This window comes from Stenella coeruleoalba (genome assembly GCF_951394435.1).
Source record: "Stenella coeruleoalba genome assembly, chromosome: 10".
Taxonomy (NCBI): domain Eukaryota; kingdom Metazoa; phylum Chordata; class Mammalia; order Artiodactyla; family Delphinidae; genus Stenella; species Stenella coeruleoalba.
In genome coordinates this window covers 51560313-51587325 of record NC_137156.1, presented here as the reverse complement: position 1 = coordinate 51587325, position 27013 = coordinate 51560313, and the positions used below count along the sequence as shown (strand labels likewise).

Genomic DNA, 27013 nt, shown 5'->3' with positions numbered 1-27013 from the left:
ATTTAAACCCATTATAAAATGTTTAGAAAATTATAAATATATTGAAAATATAAATGCTAAATACACATTAACAGATTAAAATGAATAAACACAGTATTATCCATAGCACATTACATGAGAAAGAAGAAATGATAATTAATCACGAAAAATTTGAAAATGTAATTTGCCCTTTGTAAACAAATTAAAGAGCTAAATCTGAAAATAAAACAAAATAAAGGCCATGTGTGTTGATACCATGATTGGGGAATTGTGAGCACACCTTTGAACAAATTCTTCTAGCTGCTGAAATGGCTCCTGTGTGTTCTTACCAGGGAATGTGAGAAGACTCTTCATCTTCAGATAACTTTATAATTGTATCTCCTGTTTGAGGGACACTCTTTGGACAACTTTCAGGAAACAAAGTCATATAAATATATATATGTGTAAATAAATACATCTATTTATTTACACACACACATATATATATATAGAGAGAGAGAGAGAGAGAGAGAAGAGGGAGAGAGAGAGCTGTATGTTTTGTCTCAAAGAGAGCATTTCAGATTTATCTATGTCTTTGGTTTTATCTTGTACTCCTGATCCTTTAAGCAGAGTTACCTGTTCCAATTTCAAAACTGTCAGATTTATACACCACTAGTTGGAAAAACCTTTGAACTAGATAAGAATTATTCTTGTGGATGAGGCTTTACTTTATCAATTGTCATTTTCTTCCTCTTCTTGAGGATTCTGGGGATTTAGAAAAATGCGTTCTAAACAAGAAAGCTTTGTTCAACACAAAATTTGAATGCAACAGAGAACTCTTTAAATATGCAATCAATATGCAAATAATTTTCAGATTTATTTAAATTGTAAAACAATGGTGTTACATTAGTAAAAAATGCGTGATTTTTTAGTAGCATATACCAGAACACCCAAATACCAAAACCAATAATGACCGTAATGATTAGCAATATTGACATCGGGCAGAGGTCATTGTCAACAGACTTACTGAAATAGAAGAGCAAGAGATCATGGGAAAAAAATGACATTGTGGGAACTCTTTCCCCAGCTTTTACTGTGCAAAAATTTTCCATTCATTCACACCGAAGGAGAATAAATTTTTTGAGACAAATGACTCTAAGTTTGAATTCAAGTCTAAGATGCCTAGAGCAGTGACATATGCCTGTGCTTGCCACCGGTAAATCTGCTAGGAAAAGTCATTTATCTTCAATCCAAACTTCACTGATTCATATTTTTAGCCAACTTCAACAAGAATAGTACCTGCAGGAACCAAACTTATGTTAAATGTTTTTTAACATAAGAAATGTTTACAAAAGCTTCCATTTGTGTTCTTTTCCTTCTGATTATCTTGGTATTTTTATGGAGTATAATAGTTTTCCAGAAATGAAACCTTATCGCATTTACCTGTGGGAAATAGTAGTTTAAATTATAATGATATGACTTGTAGCCTTGTTCCAAGATCAAATTTAGCTGCAAATTGAAGGTCTGGTGAAGGTTGCCTGCGTAATGGGTGCTGATATACACCTCTACTGTTTTCTTCATAAAGTTACGATGAAAACCCTTGGGTGACTAGGAAAAGTCTGTGCCTTCTGGGTATCCTTTCTTCCAGGCTCTGTTGGTCTCTCTGTGTCCCATGTGGGGACCACTGGAGGCTAAAGCCATCAATCCGGTGACCACATTGCCTGGTTCTGAATCCATATCTGCCAGTGACGCTTTGCTTGGCTTTGTAAACCCTCTGGGTCTCTGGTTGCTTATCTGTCCGGAGGCCGACCACTGCATCTCCCCCCAGGGGTGGGTGTGGATTAACCGATAACAGTGCAAACCATATGCTAAGTGCTCTGTGTTTGTTACTATTATAAAAGGCAGGAGATGGTGACTAGGCCCGTCTATTCCCTTCCATCTGCCCCCAGGAAGAACTGAGGGAAAAAAGCAACATTTTTCATCCATATCTTTAGAAGCAACATGGTGTGGCTGAAAAGACACCAGTGTGTTGGAATCACATAGACCGAGGCTGTGTGATTATTAGCTGTTAATCAAGAGTGTATCATTTATGCCCTCTCAACTTCAGTCTCCTTCTTTGTAGGGAACGATAGTATCTACCTCAGAAGGACTTGAGGGATATTACATTTGTTAATAAAGTAATTAGTAAAGTATATAGCACTTATCTGGCTAGTTGGTCGAAATGGTCAACAAAGGTCACTTTCCTCCCTTTCTGTCCTCACAGTCACATTCCATGATTCATCTTGGTTTTCTTCTGCAGATAAACTTTCATCACTCTTCAGTTTCCTTTTCCTCTGTAAACTTACTCATCCTTCATCCAGCTCTTTGAATTCCTGCCCTTTTCTGGGCCAGCATCTGTATCAATTCAACTGGGGCATTAGCTACTCTAGAAGTTAGAACTTCCAGCAGTGATCCCTTAATCCCTCCAAGAGAGCGGGAGAGAGAGGAGGAAACTCTGTGGGGTGTGTATGTGTGTGTGCATGTGTGTAATGTGTGTGTGTGCATGTGTGTGGTGTGTGTATGCACATGTGTGTGGTGTGTGTGTGTTTCATCTATCTATGCATTCAACCGAAACTCACCGAGGTCTCACCATTACACTGAAACAGTGCTAGTTTCTGGGAACTAAAGCCAGAACCTAGGCCTGGTCCCTAGCTTGGCAAAATTCTTAAATTCTAATGGGGGAAAGAGACACATAAACAGGTACTTGGAAGGTAATACGGTGAGTATGAAGGGTGTGCAGGCAGCATTAGGGAGGGACTGCTCATCCATCTGTCAGAGCAGGTGGTCAAATCTTTAGAGAAAGTGGGGCTCCCCGAGACTTGCAGGGTATGCTAGAGTTAGCCCAGTGGGAGAGGGGAGAAAGAACAAGGTGAGGTGGGGAGTTGGGGCAGAGGGGTCAGCAGGAACCAAGCACCGAGGAGAGACATAGCTTCGTGGCAGCATGGTGACCATGGACTGGAGGTGAGAGAAGACCTGAGCCTGTAGAGAGATCGGGGGACAGGAGCTAAAACTGTACCTGTGAAGCCACAATATAGGAATTTAATCAGAAAGATCTCGCCAGATTTGAATTGTAGAATTCTCAGAGGCTCCCTTGATATTAGACTCGATGGGAGACAAGACTGAAATCCCAGAGACAAGTCAGACAAGCTGGAAGGGTAGGAGAACAGGTGAGTCAAGAGATGATGAACGCATTGATCAGGGAAGGGCTGGGAAGGACAGAGAAGGGGGTGTGTTATCAGGGTTCTCTAGGAAACAGAACCAGTAGTGTATATGTATATCACATACATACATGGGGAGACTTGTTACAGAACTGGCTCACAGTTCATGCTTACAAAAATGGAATTAGGCAGCCATTGAGGATCTGGTCTCAGACAGGTCTCTGCCCCACTGAGAACTTGAACTTTCTTTGAACTGTACCAGACTCAAGGACACCACCAGCTGTATTCAGAACAGCACCTGCCAGCTGCAACCTTATGGTCTCAAGTTCTCCTCTTGTAACTATGCAACCATTTCAGACCCCAAATAAGCCTAACTTAACAATCACCCATACTTCTGGCCAGCTCTAATTTCAATCCTTGATAAACAATTCATGTAAATATAACCTTCAGTTTTTGCCTTTATAACGCCATTTTGTAGTTGGGTGGAACAAAATTCAAGTGCTTCTTGAATCTGTGTCTCCCAGGCAGCAGTCCTAACAAACCCCAAATATTTCATTTCAGTCAGGTCTCCATCTATGTAATTTTGGTTAAGAGCACTGTGGGCAGGACGTGCAGTACCCATTCGATGTTGTTCTTGGGTAGTTTCTCCTATTTCCTTCTGCTCCAGCCCCCTCAGGCAGCTTACATTGACAGTTACCACTCTGTATGGGGAAGGTAAACTTCCTGGTTCCCAGTTGGGGTTTCCCCTCAGCACTGGTTTGCCCACTGTCACCCGGAGGTGGATTCACTGATAGAGGTTTGTAGCATCTGACCTTGTAAGTTGTTGGTGACCAGTGTGTTCTCTGGTATTGGAGAGATAAAAACCTTGTATTCTTGGGAGGGAGAGTGCCCAGTTTGCTGTGTCAAGGTGACTTTCCTTGACAGAACCTTCTGTAACCGTTTGCCATCAGTAACCATCGATGGTGCTGAGGGGGGCAGGAAACCCCCTGAGGGTGACCACGTATTAGAGTATGTTCAGCGCTAGTATCCACCAGAGCTGTCACCTTTTGTCTATTTCTGAGGACCAGTGAATAGTGAGCCCAACACAAGGCCTTGGATCACCTCCAGCGGCCTGCATCCCACCTAGAATAGGACTGTATCCCTGAGGCCTCTGCTGGACCCTTTCACTGGACCCTTTACAGCCTTGGGATAGCCTTCTGGCTTTGCCAGCTTCCTCTCTGTCTTGGCTCTTTCCCACAGCCTGTACCCATTCCCGGGATTTGCCAGTCCCCCCCAGATCAGCAATGGACAGTGGACCACCCAACGTCATAAATGTCCTGTCCCACGACTGGGCTGAGCGTGGATGTCAGGTCCCACACCGGGTGCTGGGGGCAGACTGATTGTCTTGGTTTATATTCCTGCAGTGAATGTGGCCCAATCAGGGCCTTCAAACACAGGGGGTAGATGGCCTGTCTCATTCCCCACTCCCTATGGATTTGTGGCACCTCCTCTGTAGATTCCCAAGGCCCCACATGTCCAGGGAGACGCCCTCACTGGGCCAAGCCTCCCTGCAGCTAGAATAATCCAATTAACAAGGGAGTGAGGCCCTGGAATCCCCCAAGCACCACGCAGGTGCTGCCGGAGGGTTGGGTATGTGCTGATGGGGCTCATTTCCTCTGCCTCCTGCCCGTTAGAGAAAAGCCACCCTCCACCCGGTATCCCATATCCCCACTCACCACACCTGGGTACCTTCCCTGGCCTTTTGCTGGAACTTAGCAGCTATATGAGTAAACTTAGCAGGCATGTATTCTCTCGTCACGAGTGTTTCCTGAATTGGAGGCTGCCCCATGGGCTGGGATGCTGTCACTGTGCCTCTGCTTTCTTTCCTCTGCATTAGGGCGTTATGTCCATTTCACAGTCATTACACAACATCCTTCTCTTTCCCTCCTCACTTTCCCAGGATCCCACCTCTTAGCGTCCCCATCAGGCTTTGCTATGAGGGCTCAGACCTTAATGCACAGTATCCTGCACCTGCCTCACTTTGCAAAACGGGGACTTACCACCCTGGTCTTGCGCCTTGTCTGCACGTCCTCTAACCTCTGCTCTTCTTCCCACTCCCTGAACAGCTAGCTTCAACCTCTAGCTGGACATCAGTGTCCAGCCACCCTGCCCACCCTAGAGGTCAGCCCACCACAGCAGCCCTCCATCCTCTTCTGTTAGCCAAGAATTCTAAGAATGGAGACCCGGTTGAGGTTAAAAAAAAAAAAAGAAAAGAAAAAAAGCGATTATTTGGGATTTGTTAGGACTGCAGCCCAGGAGACACAGATCCAAGAAGCACCTGAATTGTGTTCCGCTGGACACAAAAATGGGGGAGGCTTATAAAGGCAAAACCCACAAGGTTACATAAATTGTTTATCAAGAATTAGGATTGGAGCTGGCAAGAAGTAAGGGCTCTTGCTAAGAAAGGATTGGTTGGGGTTTGAAATGATTACATAGTTGCAAAGGGGGAGGATCTTTGAAACTAGTGCATATTGTTTTGAAAATGGCTGATGGTATCTTTTGAGTTTGACACCATTTAGAAGATTCAAGTTCTTAGGGATGCAGGATCCTGTCTGAAAGCACTTCCACCAGGGCCACCCATCCATTTTGATTTTTAAATGATCTTAAAGTATGTCATCACTTCTTTTCCTCAGTGTGCTCTGTGCAGTTCCTCAAACAAGCGCATTAGACAAGCTGACTTCGGAGGCATCCCTGTACTCACACAGTGGTCCAAAAGTATCTACTGTATGGGTCATCCCTCCCCACACAGAGGTTGATGACCAACCTGGGATTCCCCCGTGGCAGATGGCTCTTTCCCAAGACCCATTTCTTTGGTCTCCTGCCTGGCTTGCCTGTTGTTGGTTCCCAAACTGACCCCTGTACACAGAGGGCAAGGAGAGACTGAAGAAAGTGGCAGAACACTCCAGATAGGTAAGAGGCAGGTGTAACATAGGAGGCTTGTCTCGGACGTCGCAAGTGGAGGTGGATGTAGGTGGATCCCTACATCCACTGCCAGAATCTTAAAAGTTTACACAGAGGCTTTAAGTGGGTTTAGTCACGTATACTGTCTATCCAGATGGTCTCAACAGCACTATCCTATCTCAAGGCTGCGTCCTTGGGGCAGCTTCCAGTGTGAGCAGGGCAGGTGGAATGTACATTCCAAGGATGCAGGAGGGGCTGCTGATTGCCCAGGTCCAGCTCAGAGTCAGCCAGTAGTCATGTCCTCTCGATGGCCTCCCCCAACAGAAGGAAATGATAAATGGGTTGAGAGGTGGAGGAAAGCGAAGATGAAGCCTTGTTTCTGGTTTGGATGCCTAGGTTAGTGATGGGGAAACAGGGTTTCTTAAGGGGATTTTGGACAGAGTTGTTGAAAGGGGGGATAAGCTCATTGCTGACAACCCAATGGGGGCTGTTTATCTTATCTTCATTCAGAATAATCCTGGTGCTTGAATTTTGTCCTTAAATGAGTTCACAAACTCAGGTAATAAGCTCAGATATACAAGAAAAGCCAATTATAGAACCTCACAACTGTCTTTTGTGAGAACCTCACAAAAAAGTTGTGAGAACCTCACAACTGTCTTTTTCTTTTTGATCCACCCATTCTTTCTGCTCAGTCTATTTGGAGCTTCCCCTCCCCTCCCCTAGGGTTTGAACCTCCGTAAGCAGTTGTGATCCCAGGGGAGGTTGCTTAGTGGGGTGAGTGGGGCCGCGCAGCTGCATCTTGGGCATCAGGCCACACAGGCGTGCTGGGATGTCCTTCTTCCTGACGCTGTTGGCCTCTCGGGTCTGGAGGTCTTTGCTGCACGTGGCCTCAGATGAGGAGCATGGGATTCCCAGGGAAGCCTGGAATCACCTGCCTGGCACCGAGCTCTGCCCAGGAAACAGGTGCAGAGTCTCAGTTTCTTGGGATCCCATCTCACACCTCCCCTTCTTAACTCTCTCAAGAGGATCCCTCTCTCTTCTATATTTTCCCTCAGACTCTTTCTCTTGACATATGATCACCACTAGTTTTAATTGGGTTAGAATTTTGTAAACCAAAGCCTGAAAGCCCATTTCCACCCTTTAAGGGGTTTCCACCCTTGAGGCATTAGACCCCTCCCTTGAGGCAATTCTAGAAAGCCCCCTCCCCTTGAACAGGAAGGGAAAGAAGGGGCAATACTAAAGGAAAAAAGATCAGTTAATACCTTAAAAAATAAAACTAAAAGAAAACACCATCAAAAATAAAATAAGCAATGGAATAAGAATTTTCATTTCCTATTTTGGGAAAGCCATTGGCCAAAAAAGGAACAGCAAAGGCATAGAAAACAAAACATACTTGGAGTGAATAATCGTAAATATTAATTAATATTGTAACCTTTGACTTTAATAATTTGCATGTCTGTTTGAGAGAGGGTAAGTTTTTTGTTTTTGTTTTTATCCAGTCCTTGGTTTTATAGTTTCAGGCATGTATCTTGCAATCTTTCTAAAGGTATCTGACGAGTGGGCTCATAGAATTGGGAGAAAATGAGATAATAAAATTAGAGTGAATCAGAGAGTCAACTAAGGTTAAGTAAGAGATGTCAAGTGATGGTGCACTTTCTCAAAAAGAAATGAAGGCTGTTTATACTGTTTGAGATAGGAAAATAGAGACATTTCTGGCAAGTGATGAGATGTCATGTCACCAAATGTGTGTTTACTGTTTAAGTGTCTGTTTTATATTTTCACTCAACATTGACATTTTGCCAATTATGACCTCGGGTAAGTGTTAAATTCATTTATGTGGTCTGTTGACCCAAACACCAGTAGATCAAACATTTGATTCCATCTTGTAAACACTTTGGGCAAATGGAATTCCAAGACTGAGATTCGTGTTTTCTAACTGGAGAGCTTAACACTCAGAGAGTATCTGTGTCTATGGTCTGATAAGATGAGAAGGTTGGGATTCAGCTCACATGAGGGTGTATATTCACTCTGAGCATCATTGTGAGGTCACACTGCTGTTCCTACTTGAACTGTACCCAAGAGACCCAGGTTGTGGTTTCATATCCACCTCAAATCCCTTTACTTCTCTGGCTTCAATTCCTTCATTTATACAATGATAAGGTTGGCTTGGGTCAGGGGTCAGAAATACAAACACCTACATGGGCAGGACAAGTGGCAGAACCGTAAACGTGTACATTACTGTATATCACAGCATTGCTACTTGTTTTCTTCACACTCACAAAAACAACTGTGTTGAAATTCCAGTCCCTTTCACAGATCGTTAATCTTTTCATTGGCATCCTTTCCACACACCAGCCATGGCTCTTCTCATGGTTTGTTTTCCTAATGGAAGATTAAGTTGTATTCTTTTGCTGCAGACACGCTTTGTTGGCGTATTAAGCCCAGAAATCTTTATGTTCTAGAAAAGTCTGTCTGGCTCACATTTTTTTTTGTTTTTGGAGACACGTAGCTTGTTGTTTCTTTTTTCTATTTTTGTAAAAGACATGGATGTGATTTTTCTTTTTTTTTTATTCTATAATAAAAGCAATGATGTCACTGGGGTAATACCTGTCAGTTGACCCTCAGCCTCAGGAAGGGGAGTAATGGGGGGTGTGGGAACTGTGGCCGAAGGAGAGCATGTCCTCTGGGACCTTCCTTACCTCTGTGTAGCAGGCAACTGCCCCTCAGCACCATTCGATTGTTGGCCTCTGAGAATGAGTCCAGTATGGATTTGTGTGTGTGAAAAGTTTTTCAAGAAGAGCTGTATATCCTGATTATTTTACATGGAATTCTCCTGAGTTTTAGATGTTGACAACAAAATTTAAATTTAAATAAACATCAGTAGTAGCAATACTTAATGGTCAATGGCTCAGTCCAAGCATGAGAAAACTATGAATCTGATGCCCACAAAGCTTTGAGGCTTTTGGGCCATGTGACCTTTAAGTTCTTTTTCCCCTAGAACTTTTTTTAAAAACAAATATTTTTATACCCCTTGCTACACTCTGGGCACACTTAAAGTACTTTACATATCCTAAGTCATTTAATCTCAAAACAACTTTATGAAGTTGGTGCTATCATCTTCATTTTACAGATGAGGAACTGAGGCACAGAGCAGTTGAGTGACTTGCCTAATGTCACAGAGCAAATAAGTTGTAGAGCCGGAATTCCAGCAATGGTCCTCTGCACCAGAGCCAGAAATCTCTTCCTTTATTCAGGTAAACTTCTATTTTCTATTTTTAAAAATGTCTCCTTAACAAACATTAGTTTATAAAATTTGTTGTGGACAATGAGCATATTTATTTGGATTTGTATGAAGTTAAAAGTTTAGAATATTTTTATTTTGTATGTGATAAAAAGTGTGGGTCACTTCAATACTCTGCTTACATTAGTAGGATTGATGAGAATGAGTTGCTGGTTAGGATCTTCCAATCAGATCTCATATGTAAATAAGTGGCCACCCTTTGATTGGCTACTGATGATCCTCAGAGGAAGTGATTAATGCTTTGCTTTTCTGGCTGGCTGGGTACCTGGAGAATGTTAATACAAATGGAAATTCGGCCATATGTTTAAGCAATCTGTCACAGCAAAGAGATTTCCAGAGCTTTTTGGTAAAAGAGGTTTCTGAATGTATGTATGAGCGATATATGGCTGAGTTTTTATTTCAGCAAATATAAGGATGTATATTATCCCTTGAACTTTGTTATTAACCTCAGCTTCACCTCCGTTAACATTTACTCCGCAGGTCAATAAATCTTGATATTCACTTCAACAGAAGCCAGTATCTTCAGATTATGAGTTACTAATCTTGGCCAAACTGAAAAATTGTCTGAATATTCTTCTTTGGCTAGAGAAAATGAGGACTTTTTTGGTCTCCTTTTTCTTCAGCCTCTCTTAAATGGGAAAGTTCATTTTTATCTGCATCTTCAAACACCTTTTCAGATTTAGTGTTTGGATTTGAGGGTATGAGTCTTAATATGAGAAGACCTTTCAGAAAGGTCTCTTTCCCATTGAAAGCACTGTGAGAAAGCGAGGGTTAAATCTTATTTTAAACCCTCCTGTGAAATACCTTGATTTTAGGGGAAACTAAGAGAGCACTGTAGCCAAATTACTGCTTTCCATCTTTGTGTTATTTACAGACATTGCTTGATTTGAGTCATAACAGTGTAATGCATTTCTAGATCCTGCCAGCAAAATGCTGTGTAGATGAACAACTGCATGTGGCCCATGTCAGGATACAAAACAGCAAGTGTGAAAAGACATAGGTGAGTGGATTTGCTTTCCAACAGCATAAATGCTGGGCTTGAAGTATGCAATAGAAGCAATTAGTTTGCTGTTTCAAGAGAGTATTTCTAGTCCTATAATCTGCAGAATCATGCCTAAGTGACAGAGAAATTCAAGACAAAAGGAGATGAAAAACCATGGAAGAAGTTAGAGGTTGTCTTAGCTGGTGGCTGGTGGTTGCTGCTTAGGGGGATGGGAAAATGTAGCGTTTGGAAATAGCTGTGTAGAGGGGAAAGTGTCTTTGCAAAGGCTGATTTAAAGAAAAAATTTCCAAGATTTTCCAAGGTGTTTGATTGGGGGATGGAGGGTAGGGGAACCAGGAAGTAAGGGTGGGGATTTGTTAAATGTGGTGGGAGACTCTGGTTAGGCAAAGCCCCTAGAACCCTGTTTCTCAAAGTATGGTCCTGGGACCAGCAGCATCAGCATCACCCAGGAACTGATTAGAAATGCACATTATGAGCCCCATCCCAGAGCTATTGAAACTCTGGGGGTGGGGCCTAGGAAAATGTGGTTGGACAAGCTTTCCTGCTGATTGTGAAACACTCAAGTTTGAAATCTATTGCACTAGGGCCCAGACTTTTCAACCTTATCTGTACACTGCAATTCCTTGGGGAGTTTCCAGAATAACGATGCCTGGGTTTTACCCCAGAGGTTTGATTTAGTTGGCCTGGGGTACGGCCTGGACATCAGGATGTCTTACAGCTTTCTAGATGATTTTAATGGGCAGCCAGGAGAATTACTCTAGGGCAAGTTCCAATCCTAAATTACTTTTTCAGATTTAATTCTCTCTTTTTCACATCAAATATTTTATAATGCTTCCTTTACTATCCTGAAATGAAATTTATATGAATATTATTACTTATGCACATATTTTTAACTGAATATAAAGGAGAAATGACAGAAAATTAATTTATTATAATATGAATTTCGAACATTTTAATTTGTGAGTCTGACTACACTTACAGTGAAGCAAGCAGATGCTCGCATTGAGTTATTATCAGTGTGACAGTTGCAAATGCAGATTGATCCAGAAGTGTTGAACCGGCAACTCAAAACTAAACCGTGGGCGACATTACTGCTGCGTTGGCGGGGGGTGGGGGCATGGGTTTCTGAACAGAACAGATCTTGGTAAAGTTTCTAACAAAATAACCATCCGTTTTCTCTTTCTCTGAGCCCTTGTTCAAAGCTTGCACTTAAAAGGAGCAGTGATTTATGGTAGCGGATGCTGTGGTACCTTGCTAGGCTGCTCCTCCAGGACTGAAGCACCTATTTCCCCAGCTGCTGGCAGTGCTGTTGGCTGATGGCCTTCAGCTGATGGTCCTCTTTGGGTCTTGCCCTCAGCTATAGGGGCTGCCTTGCCCGAGATCTCTCCAAGATCATGCCCGCTACTCAGGCATAGATGGCATTTGATGTCTGGTCAATGCTGGGCTGTAAGTGTGGCAGCCCTCCTGCCTTCATTCAGGATACCTCCGAAGGGCCATCTTGGCTATGGTCTCTCCATTGGATTGGCCGAGACCTTTGCTTCAACTGCATCGCCGCTCAGCTTCTCTCCTTACCAGCCCTGCTCCCCTCAGTTCCCCAGGAGTGTTGATTCTGAGAATAGTCTGCAATAAACTTCCTGCTACAGATCTATCTCAGGGCCTACTCCCATGGGATCTGACAAGTAATACTGTCCTTAGGAAGAAAACCTGAGTCCTTTACTAGTCACCTGGGTTACAGTTATCTCAAAAGATTCTCGTTTAGTATTTTATCCCATGAGAGCAGCTACATTGAGACAGACGGGGACAAAACTGGAATTGCCTTTGGCAGAGGGACTGCTGGGAGGACCAAAGCAGGCAGGTAGAGGAAGGCTGAGGCAGTGAGAATAGAACTGGACACTGGAGTTGTAAGTGCTCAGACCAAATTCCTGGGAATTGATCTGCTAGAGACACTGCTAAATTCAGAGGCAGGGTAGCCTCAAGCAAAGATGTAAGTGAGGCAACATTTGTTTTACTTTTCTCCAGTGCTTTGTTTCTCTCCTTGGAGTCTGAAGCCCTCAGAACCTACTCCCTGGAAAAGATCTGATAAGCTATTTACCCCCTAGTGTGAATCTAAGTCAACAGTTTTGTTTTTTTCTCTTCCAGAGATATTTGCATTTTAAGTATTTTTATGGAATAACAATTGTGGTCCTTGGTTAAAAGGAATTTTACGAAACTGCTTACATCGAAGGATTGGGGATAGGGAACCGGGAGTCTTTCCTCGTCTCACCCACTCAAAATCTGTTCTCATTGTAGAGTTTTTTAAGGTCACACAAGAGTGAGAATGGGGTACCCTAGCAGGAATGTCTGTGAGCTCTTTGGGAATGAGTCATTCATGAATTTTATTTCCCTATCCCCTTGGAAATTGATGTATAATTACAAAGAAAAGCCCTATAGTTTTGGTTTTAAAGATAGAGTAAATCTGAAAATCTTCAGTAATCTGGACGTATTGTTAGAATCATGAGTGTGTTTTTTCTAAATATTTATTTATTTATTTGGCTGCACCAGGTCTTTTTTTTTTAACATCTTTATTGGAATATAATTGCTTTACAATGGTGTGTTAGTTTCTGCTTTATAACAAAGTGAATCAGTTATACATACACATATGTTCCCATATCCCTTCCCTCTTACGTCTCCCTCCCTCCCACCCTCCCTATCCCACCCCTCTAGGTGGTCACAAACCACAGAGCTGACCTCCCTGTTTGCACCAGGTCTTAGCACACGGGAACTTCATTGCCACGTGTGGGATCTTCGCTGCGGCATAAGGGATCTTAGTTGTGGCATGTGGGATCTAGTTCCCTGACCAGGGATCTAACCTGGGCCCTCTGCATTGGGAGTGTGGAGTCTTAACCACTGGACCACCAGGGAAGTCCCATGAGTGTGGGTTTTGAAAAACTACTATAAAAATGTGAGAAAACGTCTGTAAATTTTATTTATTTGTAAAGTCTTTACCAAAAGGTGTGCGGTCTTGGCCCAATAATTTTGTATCTCTGGCCTTTAATTGCTTTGCCATGAAACAGATCATTATTCAGATTCCTCTCATGAGATTATTTCTCATCCTCCTCTTCAATCATCTTAATGAAATAGAAGGAGAAATGAAAAAGTGAAAGCAATGAGAACAACTTTAAGAAGTCTCTGTAAAGGACTCCGTCCTCTTTAGCAGCCCTGTCATTCATTTGTTCATTTATTCATTCATTCATTCCACAACACTGACTGTCCACACTGAGCTAGGTCTAGGCCTCGGTCCAGAAGCAGAACAAATAAAGAGGCCCTAGTTTATGACCTTGAGTAATTCCAGTGTAGTGACATCTTTCTTGATCTGCCGACTCTCGGGGCACGACTTTATTTACTGCTCACATTAGTTGTGTCCTTGGCCATAAATTAGCTATGACTTTGGGTCTTAAGTGTGGCGTGCGTGAAAAGCCCCCGCATGCTGTTGGCCAGGGCGTTGTTTGCATAATGTGTTGACTGTGCGTGTTTAAACAACAGGTTGGCGGATCATTAATACTAGGTACAGTTACCGAAATGAAACCCTCGAGAATTTCTTCCCTTAGTAATCTGAAGTCTTGCCAACTTTCATGCCTTTCCTGAAAGCAAATAGCTGGTTTTCTTTTTACCTCTTTTTGACCTCTTTTACCTCTTTTTCAACCACTCGACTAGTTAGAAGTTATTTGGTTAAGCTTTCTGAGCCATAAACGCAGTGTTTTCTAATGAAATTATACAAAATCTGAGAAAAAATCCCAACAATAGGATGCCATGTTTTTCTGAGAATGTCTTTATCCATAAAACAATTTAATACAATTGTTATTAAATGTAATAGTTCTTTGATAAGTGCACAGTGACATGGTTAGTAGGTGTAACTTGCAGTTGTACAGAGCAGAGTTCCCTCCTGTGTGCCTATCACTGTTCTGGGCTGGGGCTCCTGTGGGCCCATCATCATTCTGGGCTGGGCTCCTATGTGCCCATCATTGTTCTAGGCTGGGGCCTGCAAGCAATGAACAAGACAGACATGGATCCCTGCCCACGAGGAGATGGCATTCTGAGTGGAGAGAGAGAATTAACACTGCCAAATAAGTAAAGGTGTTGAACACTGTGGGAAAAAAATAAAAGAAAAAGTAGAGTAGAATCAAGGAGAATCTAGCATGCTGAGGTGGAGAGTAGCTGAGGTGTTAAGTAGGGATGAAGGTCAGCTTCACTGAGGAGCAAAGACATAAAGGAGGTGAGGGCTGGAGCCAGGGGATGACTGGCCGAAAGGGCACTTTAGGCAGGGGAATGACGAGAGCAACGTCCCTCAGGTGGAAATGCCTGTCATGTCCCAGGAGCTTCAGCCAAGTGAGCAGGGAGAGAGGAGCAGGCAGGAAGGTCACAGGGCTTTGGAGACCCCTGTGGCCATTACTATGAGGCACATGGGAAACCACTTGCAGGCCTTTGAGCAGAGGAAGAGCATGATCTGAGTCATGTTTTAAAAGCATCACCCTGGCTGCTTCGTTGAGTGTTGACTGTAGGGTTACAGGAAGAATGGGGGGATATTGCAATAGCCCAGGAAAAGGAAGATGGTGGCCAGTACTATGATAGCAGAGGTGGATGTGGTGAGAAGTCATCAGATTATGATGGAACCAAAAGGATCTTCTGATGGATTGGATGTGAGTATGAGAACATGAGAAGCATCCCAAATTGTTGTCCTGTGGAAGGATTGGATAACTGGAAGGGTTAGGTTTCCAACAACTGAGATGAGTAGGCTATGCAGGGTGTAAATATTTTAAGGGTTCAGTTTGGACATTCTGAGATTGCTGTGTCTATCAGACTTCCAGGTGGAGACAGTGATATATACAAACCAGCTAGAAGTCTGAAATAGAAATGTAAATTTGGGGTTTACATTAAAAAGTTTTTTTCTCTCATTCCTCATGATTATTACCGTCATTGTTATTCTACCTAATAATAGGAGCAGAGAGAAGTAGAGGAACAATCTTGGTGTTTTTGACCTCAATTTCCTAAAATTGGCAGTTTGATTTGAAAAGTAACACTATTTTGACAAGAGTTGCTCTGTTATAAAAGAACTGTCTTGGGCTTCCCTGGTGGCACAGTGGTTGAGAGTCGGCCTGCCAATGCAGGGGACACGGGTTCGTGCCCCGGTCCGGGAGGATCCCACATGCCGCAGAGCGGCTGGGCCCATGAGCCATGGCCGCTGAGCCTGCGCGTCCGGAGCCTGTGCTCCGCAACGGGAGAGGCCACAACAGTGAGAGGCCGCGTACCGCAAAAAAAAAAAAAAAGAACTGTCTTGTTGGATCATGGAAAGGGAAGTTAAAATTATTGGGCGGCCACAGTTTATGTGACAGATGCATTACTGAGAGAATCTGATAATTAAAAACTCATGTCTTTCAAGACTCATCCTGGCCAAGGATGACAGGAATTTTGATATACCAGCTAAATTGGTGGTTCCATATGGCAATAGTGTCAGCATAGTTTACGACCCACATTGTCCCCATCTGTATGGGAAGGAGCTCTCCTGTGTTTCTCCCTTATGCACACACTGCTGCCACACTCACACTTCTGACACCAGCTATGTAGGTTTTTCCCCCACACCAAGCAGTCCTCTGCAACACCAGCTGGGCATCCTGCAATTCAGTTCAATTCTGACACTAATTGGAGTTAGTGTCGACCCCACAGGTTAAGGGCTCAGTCCCACAGGACTGCTCTCTCACCTCAGATGCCAGTTGTGTGTCCCAGGTTGTCACCTGGGCTTCTGACCGACTAGCTATAAATTGCAGGTTCCCACGATTCCTTCCACAGGTTCTGTTGTTTGCTAGAACAGCTCACAGAATTCCGGGAAACACATACTTATTTTTACTGGTTTTTTATATAATAAAGAATGTGATGAAGGATACAGATGATCAGCCAGATGAAGAGATACATGGGGCGAGGTCTGGAGGGGTCCTGAGCACAGGAGCTTTTGTCCCCTTGGAGTTGGGGTGCATCAGCCTCCTGGCACATGGATGTGTTCATGCCACAGTTAATTCTTTTGGGATTTTTATGGGGGCTTCATCAGGTAGGCACGATCATTGGATCAATCTCCAATCCCTCTCCCCTTCCTGGAGGATGGAGGGTGGGGCTGAAAGTTCCAAGCTTCTAATCATGGCTTGGTCTTTCTGGTGATCAGCCCCCATCCCGAAGCCATCCAGGAGTCCTCCAAGAGTCTCCTCCTTTGGACAAAAGACTCCTATCACCCAGGAAATTCCAAGGGATTTAGGACCTAGGGTCAAAGACCAAATAGTAGAACAAAAGATGCTCCTACTGCCCTTATCACTTAGAAAATTACAAGGTTTTCAGGAGCTCCGTGTTAGGAACCAGGCACAAAGACCAATACATATATTTTCTATGATTTCACACCATCCTTTGAAATATTGTTTCCTTGCATTTTATATGAAGGAATTAGCATTTTTAAAAATACACATACATTGAGATTTTAATGATATTTTAAAATTCAAACCTATATAAAATGAACTTGTTTCATAGCATTCACCTGAAGACATTAAGAAGAAATTTAGTCCAACTTTTAGAGCAGATCTTGCTATCCTCTGATCCCTATTCTCCCCTTTTCTCTCAAAGTATAATATTAGAAGGCCTGGTTTTTTAGCTTGACATTTGATTGCTGAAAATAAAGGCAATATTTCCCAGCCTGCCTTGCAGCTAGAGGTGGCTTAGGACTAAGTTTTGGCCAATGATATGTGAATAGTAATGATGTGCACAATTTTCAGATAGGCACCATCATTCTCCCTTCTTCCATCTTGTTGTTTGGATCATGGCCATGGAATTCAGCTATTTTGATCCATTCAGGAAAAGGAAATATCATGGGGATGGTGGAGCAGGAAGATGGGGGCAGCCTGGGTCCCATGATGATGCCTGGAGTACCTACCTCAATCCGTTACAGAAAAGAGAAATAACTTCAATGGTTTTGTTTAAACCACTACTATTTGGGGTCTCTAGAACATGCAACCTATGTTGTCACTAATGAAATATTCACTTCCTCAAAGAGTGAAAAGATACAAAGGGCACGGGCCTGAGGCAGCATGGCGCAGCAAAAAGAAAGAGCATGGACTTTAGCATCAGGCAACCTGGATTTGAATTCCAGCCTCCCCATCTACCAGCTGTATGACCTTGACAGTGTCATTTAAATGCTTTGATACTCAACATTTGTATGTAAACAGCATAAAACAAAACAGAGGTAAAATATCCAACACGTAGGTTTCTGTGGAATTAAATGAGGTAACGAATATAAGGTCTGGCAACCATGTAGGCACACAAAAAATATCAGGTCTTTCCCCTCTCTCTTCATATATTCACCTGCCTGCTCTAGTCCTATACTTGGAAGTCTAGTGGTTATTTCAAACCCAACACGTCGAAACTGAGCTTCCCTCTCCCTACAAATTTGCTCCACTCCTGGGTTTCTTCATCTTGCTTTATCATGACTCCATCTTTCATTTGCTCAAAGTGAAAAACCTTGAGTCATTCTCTATGCTTCCCTCTCTCTCTCGTAACCCACATCAATTTGTCAGAAAATCCTTCAAATAGATCCAGAATTTAACCTCCTCAACAACATTAACTGCTACCGCCCTGGTCGGAGTCACCTAGACAGCCTAACTACTAAAAATTTCAGAGATACAGTCCTGGAAACATGGCCAATAGAGATGCTTACCAATTAGATATTAAGAGATTTTTTGCATTAAGAATGGTTTCAGTTCAATTGTATGTGTGTGTGTGTATATATATATATATATATATATATATATATATATATATATATCTGAGTATCTGAGAATTATGCACCATAGCTGTGCCTTATAATTTAATTTACAGCACTTTGCAAGTGCTCTGTTTTGCTGAAACACGAGTGGACACTAAATGGGCAGGATTTTTATTGCACTCTTAGCATGCCCTACACTTTGTAAATTAAGTAGTCTGTTTTTCAGTTTTATTTTTAAGAAGTTGCTGTTTGTGGCTGTCTTCTGCAGCACTTAACTCCCTTCTGGAGGCTTCACTGTGATGCTTTTAAAAATGAAACTGGCTGGGGAGAGGGCAGATTCTGTATTCTGCCATTTATCCAACCTAAAGAGATTCCTAAAACAATCACTAGGCATTCTTTTGTGATCAGAAGGGAACTTTAGTTACCTACCTCTCCTTTTATTCATTTCTTTTTACTCCAGAAAGAGGAGCAATTCTGGCTGGGTCATATCACCTCTGGAGCCTTAGCCATGGATCAAGTGAATTTAAACAATCTCTTAAATAAATCACCAAGGTTCTACTTACTTTCTTTGGCAACAGTCAAATCCTAGTGCATTTGGAATATCCTACATAATTCATCTAAGGCTCCCAGCAGTTTGAATCATCACTTTCCAGTTTTGTTCATTTTTGGCTTCTGCTCATCATTGATAGTTGTTTTCTCAGTTAGCTTCCCACTGGGAAGGACAAATGTTTCTGTATCATTGCTGAAGTTAATGTCAAGGATGGAACTTCTCTAAGCATCAGGGCACATAATTATCCAGAAGAGTGAAAGATGATGGAAGAAAGAGAACAATGCTAAAGTCGTTTCTGGGGCACCCTCCAGGGAGGCTAGACCACCACCATCTACTCCAGGCTTCTGAGAGATGAGAGCTTCAACTGCCTTTCCTGATCATGTTCGGCATACAACTCCAAATAATCCTTTGTTTCCTCTTAAAAGAATGAAATTACCACAATCTGATGCTGTCAAAAGAGCGGTGACCCTGGAGTCAAGTAGATCTGCATGCGTGTCTAGATCTTGAGCAAGGTTACTTCGCCTTTCTGAGCCTCAGTTGTCTAATCTTTAATTTAGAATCATGATAACTAATAAAGTGCTACTCTGAGTATAAAGATGATGATATATATAATGTAGCTACAGGACAGTAGGTTTTCAGCAAACATTAATGACCTCCATAGATAGTATTTTTAGGTAGAAGTATTATATTCCAGAAATATTGCAAGAGTAAACCTTTTTGCAAGAGTAAACCTCAGAATGGTTCAAATTAGGAAACATATCATATCATCCTAGAAGAGTATGTGAATCACACATGTACAGTTTAGAGAACAATGGCAAAATGAACAAATGCAGTATGTACTCTTGTGTCTGGCTTCTTTCACTCAACATTTTTTTTTTAAGATTTTTTTTGATATGGACCATTTTTAAAGTCTTTATTGAATTTGTTACAATATGGCTTCTGTTTTATGTTTTGTTTTTTTTGGCTGCAAGGCATGTGGGATCTTAGCTCTCTGACCAGAGATTGAACCCACACCCCCTGCATTGGAAGGCGAAGTCTTAACCACTAATCACCAGGGAAGTCCCAACATGACTTTTTTTATGTTGACCCATATTATTGCATGTCTTGAGTGGTTCACTCAATTCAGCAGTTGAGTGTTCCTTGATGAAATGTTTCAGATATTTACATTGATTTAGCTTTATAATTGGTAGAGCTGATTGAATGCATTTTTAATGACTTATGTCTCTCAGTTAATACTTTTTATATTTGTGACGATGAGGAAAGGGCATAGGGACACTCTTGTCCCCTGTGCCTTTTTCTACTCCTATGACACTAAGTTTATACTTCTTGGCAGAATGTTCATGACATTAAACGTAGATAATGTCCTCCTCAATCTTCACCTTCTAAGACAGAGGACCTTATTACTAGTCTTGTTTTTTAGAATAATGGGAGGGCCAGCGTCTTGACAGAAGGCGGTCACTTTAGGGTGAAACAGCTTTACTGCTGGGTTAATACAAATCTCTTCTTGGGTATTTTCCTGCTTTGGCAAAGCTTTTCTGAGCAGGGATGACAGAAATGCATGTGGGGGTCTGAGCAGAAGAATGCAGAGCTGTGCTCAAACAGTTTGACATTTCTTTTTTTTCTCCTTTTTTCCCAAATATTTTCAAGTGCTGCCCAGAAATTGTCATTATAGAACCAGTTTGTTTTGTTTGCTTCTGCATAGATGATTAATTTCTTTCATCATAACAATAGGTGTCATAGTTCTAAAAGTCAAGTGGTGCTTCCATAATGTTTATCATGAAAAACAGCAGTAACTTACGTTACCGCTCTCCAGCCAGGAGTCCCACTCCCCAAAGGCAACTGGTCTTAATTCTTTTTTTACTCTTTCTTCTCCTATTTACCACTACTTTCCTAAATCATATGCTTAAACTGCTATGTTTAACTTCATTAATTTTATATTCCACATATACTTCCTAAACTTCCCTCCCCCATCTTTCTAATATTGTTACATCATAATTTCTGGTTATATTAACATTTTGCATTATTATAGCTTTGTAAATATTGTTCATAAATGAGCTATGAATTATCCTATATTATATATCCCTTTGATACAAATTTTCAGTTTTTTAATATTTTTTTTAATTTTAATTTAAAAAACATTTATTTATTTATTTATTTATTGGGCTGCGCTGGGTCTTAGTTGCGGCATGCGGGATCCTTGGTTGCGGCATGCGGGATCTAGTTCCCTGACCAGGGATTGAACCTAGGGCCCCTGCATTGGGAGTATGGAGTCTTAGCCACTGGACTACCAGGGAAGTCCCTCGGTTTTTTTTTTTTTAAAGGAGATAATAGCCTGTTACAGTTTTGTTACTTGTAAAGCATTATGAATGTGAACCAATTTTCTCTGCTAGAAACATAAAGGCTCTCTCAGGATGGTCATATTAATCAGTTCTAATGCTTTTGCTTACTTCCACCTGTCCTGGACCAGTCTATCCACCTCCTACAATCTTGACTGGTTGTTCCCCAGGCCTGTTGCAAAACTGATGTCCAGAGAACTTCCTTGTCGTTATCCTGAGAATTTCCTTTACTTACCTTCTGTGTTGGAGCCTGTGTTTCTTGGGTCTCACATCTTCCCTTTTCTATGTTTACTGCATCATTTCAACAGGGAAAATCTTCTAATGGTTTTCCAAGAAAGAATGCATGGGAAATAAACATTTTGAGTCACTTCATGTTTGAAAATGGCTATTCTATCCTCACATTTGATAGATAGTTTGGCTGGGTATAGGATTCTAGATTGAATATAATTACCCCTGAGATTGTATAAGGCATTTTTCCTTTGAGTTCTATCTTCCATCTTTTATTGTTGCTTTGGGAATCTTTTTTTTTTTTTTTTTTCCTTTCTGGAAATTTTGTCTTTCTGGTGTTCTTATATTTCATAATAATGTACCTTTTGTGAATTTTTCTCCTTTATTTTATAGGATATTCAGTGAGCACTTTCAAATGGGAACATATCCTTCAAAAGAGAGAAAACTATTTTTTTAACCTCCTTCAATTTTCTCTAAAATCTCTTTCTCAAACATTATTAGGATATTAAGCTTTCTGGACTAATTTTCTAGTTTTCTGGTCTTTTCTACTATCTCTTAGTCTTTTTGCTTTTATTTTATGTGAGATTTCTTCAACTGTATCTTTCAATTCACTCTCCTTTTTTTGGTGGCTACCATATTTTAAATTTCATACAGCTCTTATTTTTTGTTCATTTCTTTTAAATAGAAATATGTTTTTTATTCTTGGGGTGAAACATCTCCTAACTCTCTGAAAATTTATTTATTTATTTATTTATTTATTTATTTATTTATTTATTTATTTATTTATTTTGCGGTACGCAGGCCTCTCACTGTTGTAGCCTCTCCCGTTGCGGAGCACAGGCTCTGGACATGCAGGCTCAGCGACCACGGCTCACAGGCCCAGCCACTCCGTGGCATGTGGGATATTCCCGGACCGGGGCATGAGCCCCTGTCCTTTGCATCGGCAGGTGGACTCTCAACCACTGCGCCACCCGGGAAGCCCTGAAAATATTTTTTGAGGTTTTCTTCTGTTCCTGGCATATCAACCATGTTTCTTTCCAATTGCTTTATTCAGTGTGTGTGTATGTGTGAATGCGCATGTGTGTGTTTATGTGTCTGAGATTGCTGAGTCTATCAGAAATCTATCCTCTCCTTTTTCCATAAAACAATTTTATTCAGGACAGATATGTACCCTGCTGAAAGACTGCATTTACCAGCTTCCATGGTAGCTAGAGAAGAAGGGTGTTCTGGCCAGTGAAAGGTAAGTAGAAGTATTTGGAGGGCTACTATGGAAGCTGCCTAGAGAGAGATGACTCAACTGGAGGGTTTGCTTTTTTATCTTTCTGCTCTTTTCCTCCCTGCTGTTTGGAATTGGACATGATGGCTGGAGCTCTAATGGCCATCTTGGACTGTGAGGTTAGTTGAGGTCAGAATCTAGATGCTAGCTTGATGAAACAGCTTTCTGTTATCTTGAAAGAAGCAGCTTGTGTCCCTAATGACTCTGTACCACCATACACATCATGGAATGCCTACTTTCAGACTTGTTTTACACAAAAATGATATTAATTCCTCTTATATTTAAAACATTATTATTTTTGGCCAACTGTTAGATGCAGCCAATCCAGTTTCAGTCTTTGATGTTGAGAGCTTTCACACATATCAGGTGATCCTTGGAGATCTAATCATATTTTATATGAAGTATTAAAAAAACTGGTGAAAGCTCTGTATATATGAGTAAGGCTTGTCAAATCTTTGTGTTTCACTAAAGCAAAATCAGGGAGTAAGCTGGCCTTTTCAATGGGGAAATCTTTCTCTTAGGCTTGTTTATTTTTGTAGGAAGTATTTCCAGTCACCTGCCTAGTGTTTAGTAAGCAAGTAGAGGAAAGAGGATAGGGACCTGCCTGTTACTTATGTAGCTATTTCCTTAATTGTCTTTTTAACATAGTGCTTCACCATACAGGAAGTGGAGCCACCCTTGTTCAATTTTTTTAGAAAAAAAAATTTTCCATCTCTTTGTTGGGTAGGAGAATAATTGTCATTTAGTGGCTGAGGGTGTAGGAGAGGGGATCTGGGTGTCTAACTACTCCTTATACAGACTTTATACCAACCCTTCTGCTTTGTGCCCCACCCTTCCCCTGATAGCTTCCATTTCTGAGTGTTTCTGGGTTCTGCAGTCTGAATCCCTTTGCATATTACTGGCACCCTCCTCTATAGGCCTTTAGCATTCTTGTTTCTCTTTTCTACTGAGTCACTTCCCACTTGTCTATCATTTTCCATCTTCTTCTAACATCATCTTTCCTATTTTTTTGTCTTTGTGGGTATACCCCTCTTTCTAATCACCTAAAGTTACTGGCCATACAGACACTACTGATATTTTATGGAAGAACACCATTTTCTTGAAACATTTTATCAGACATTTGTCAACACTGAGTCTCATCTGCCACCTTTTAGCCATCAGTCCTGTGGGATCTTTCTTGAACTGCCTTATATGTATTGCTCAAAAGACCTTAGTGTTATCCCCGGATGCAAAGATTTCCTTGTGCAATACTCGCTCACCGGAAAGTGTCAAATAAGACAGGGACTCTGGAACTTAATGGCTAACACTCTTCAGTCCAGAAAAGATCCCATTTCTTTGCTTAAGCCGTGTTCTCATTGCTTAGCCCGAGCATCTGGTCCTGAGGTCCACATCTCTGTGTACCCCTTTTCCAGTCCCCCTGGTCTCTTCTGCTCTTCTTTCTCACTCAGTGCTTCTTTGTGCTGAAGTGCAAGGATTCCCTGGGATGGGGTGCAGAGTCACTTCCTGTTTTACCACCCATCGCTGAAGTGGATAGGTTTATGAAGCTCATTTACCTTGATAAATCCCTCAGCCACTGTGAATCTACCATTAAGGGAGTCGTGCTTAGATGCTTGATTCCCTGTGAGAGTTGTAGACTCTGATTTAAACAAAGGGAAAAAAAAACCCCACATAAAGTAATCTTATTTAGGCTTTCTCCTCATCTTTCCTTTTTGGATTCAGCTGGGCCCTTAAATATCTCTTGCATCTAGGTTTTAGTCATCTCCCCTCATATTTTTCCTCCTTCTGTCTATTATCTTGTCTTCTAATGGTTTATCCTGTTTAGCAGCTCTGTTCTCTAATATATGTTTCATGGTGTAAAGGCTATATTCTTAGTCTTCCAGGCAGTTACTCCTTAGACACCACAAATGCTTTCCTGTCTCTATAAACTTGACTCTTGCAGATAGGAAGACCTGTTCTGCACTGGATGTGTACATATCCATTCAGCACATGGACTAATCTCTTTATTCTTTTTTTTTTTAATTTCTTTATTCTTGTTGGTGACTTTCTTCATCTCTAAGGGCAGTGCTGAGAGAGAGAGCCATCCCCCTTGACAGTGGGAGAAGATGATGGGTAAATAATGCTCGACAGGGTATGTCAGTTAGCTGTGATACAACTGCAGCACCATGCAGCGATAATCACTTCCTCAGCCCAGAAATACACCTATGGGCTGAGAGTCGGCTGTCTAGGTTGAGCTTGGCTGGAGGTGGCTCTCCCGCAGGTGCTTTTTCTCCTTCTCCTGAGACCAGCTGCTAATATAAGCACGTTCTTCTCATGGCTGTGATAGAACAAAACGGCAAGCCCAATAATGCAAGTGCTTTTCAAGTTATTCTGTGCATCATGTATGCTCACTTTCCACCAGCAAAGGCATGTTACATGGTCAAGTGCAGAAACAAGGTGCAGGAAAGTACAACCTACCTACTGAAATGAGGAGGGAGAGGCAGAGTCTAATTTGAACTTAAGTCTAATTACCGCCAGAACCTGCGCCCTTGACACCATACCACTCAGGGCAGTTCACTTTGAGATTTTAGAAGCAAACTAATGTGAAAGAAAAGACAGCTTAATATACCTCAGCAAAAATTTAACAGCCTTGTCTGAAATCCCTAAACTCATTACTAGTGGCTTAAGTGCTAAGAAAGTTAAAAAGTGACAGGAGAAAAAAAAAGTTCCCACTCTTCCAGCTCCCACCCCAAATACAAAACAATCTGCAAAGATAGCACTTGCTAACGTTTCGTTTAATTATCCAGGAGTTTGATGGGAGAGAATGTTTCATAATTTATAAGTCAATTCTTGTTTAGCCAAATTAGGTCTTTAATTCTTGCATATTATAGCAACTATAAAATACAATTACATGTTACATAGGAAACAAACCCATAAAAGCAAAATGAACCAATCAATATAGCTCATTCCCCAAAGAATTCTGTTTGGTATTTTAATGAGCCAAACTCCAAAACTAAGAATCAATATCCATTATGATCCTTTTAGAAAGGAATGGTGGTCACATCTTATCACGATGAGTATTATCAACAGAAAGTTTCCTTTAGCCTGTTTCTCTAAGGCCTAGGCAGCAGCCCATGGCAATAGTGTTTGGCTGAGCTCATTACAGCGACATTTGCTTCTACAAATAATTTAATAGGTGCACATTTATGTATGTCAAAGTCTTTCACTTTGATAGAGAGAAAGGATGGAGTTGGTGGAAAGACAGTCTTAGCTCTCTGACTCACAAAGCCTGGACCTCCCAGAGGTGGTGTGAGAGCAGTGCAAGCCCTTGGGCCCATGCAACAGTGACCCTGGAACAGTGAACCCGGAGAGCAGGGTATTTTGCTAGGAAAACACAACAGCAAAGGTTCAGGTATCAAATTATGATAAAGGACCAGGAAACTCTCTGGTGATACTTCTATTTGGGAGAAAGACAGAGGCAGGAAGAAAGGAAAAGAAAGAAGGAAAGGAGGGAAGGAAGAGGGAGAAGGAAGGAAGGAGAGAGAAGGAGGGAGGGAGGGAGAAAAGGAGGGAAGGAAGGGAGGGAGGGAGGGAGGGAGGGAGGTGGGAGGGAGGTGGGAGGGAAGTGGAAACAGATAGAGTGAAGAGAGGGCAAAGAGTGACTGAGAACATACAATTTGTATTTGTCCCCTAGAGGGAGATCTGACTGAAGAGTTAAGGATCTAATCAACCAACCTGACCTATTTTGGGGCCTTGGGAAAATAAAACCTAACCCTTATTCAGCACTTGCTTGCTGCCCAGGCTCTATAACATTCTGTGACAATGGAAATGGCTCTTCTATACTATCCAATATGGTGGCCACCCATCATACATGGCTATTAAGCTCTTGAAATGTGACTAGTGCAACCAAAGTACTGAATTTTAATTTTATTTTTAATTAATTTTAGTGGAAATAGCCGCATGTGGCTGGCGGCTACCCTATGAGACAGCACAACTCTATATTAAGACTATATGTGCATTCATTCCTTTAATCCTCACAACGACTATTATCATCTCCATTTTGTAGATAGGGAAGTAGGCACAAAGAAGTTAGCACCTTGCCTGAGGTCATAGAGCTGGTAAACATCAGAGCCAGGAATCATAGTCCTTATGCTTCATATTGATCTTTAGTCCTAAATGAAGCAGATTCTACAGGAAGAGACACAATCTTGCTTTATGATGACAAAAGTGTAGCCAACAGATATGTACAAGCTCTTTGGAATTTGAATGGAAAGGACCTTGTAGATCCTAGGGTACCATCCACAGAAGACATCTCAGAGGCCCAACCCGCCACTGGCTTCTTTATGATCAGAGCTGGCCATTCTGAATGGATTGGGCACAGCTTTTCCCCAGTGTGTTTCTTGGAATATCAGTCTTGCAAGAATAAAAAGTGGGTGATGGAGGAATGGGGAATAAGTGGTCAAAAGCATTAGAG

At 41.7% G+C, this 27013-nt stretch overlaps 1 protein-coding gene across 14 annotated transcripts in view; it reads left to right on the top strand.

Annotated features, from left to right (window-relative positions):
- Positions 1–27013, top strand: part of GADL1 (glutamate decarboxylase like 1) — a 687722-nt gene that overhangs the window by 414179 nt on the left and 246530 nt on the right. For all 14 annotated transcript variants that reach the window (XM_079933919.1, XM_079933917.1, XM_079933916.1 and 11 more), the window contains 2 exons: positions 9226–9349; positions 10313–10396. The gene's annotated coding sequence lies outside the window, so the exon portion shown is untranslated. The remainder of the gene's footprint in view (positions 1–9225; positions 9350–10312; positions 10397–27013) is intronic.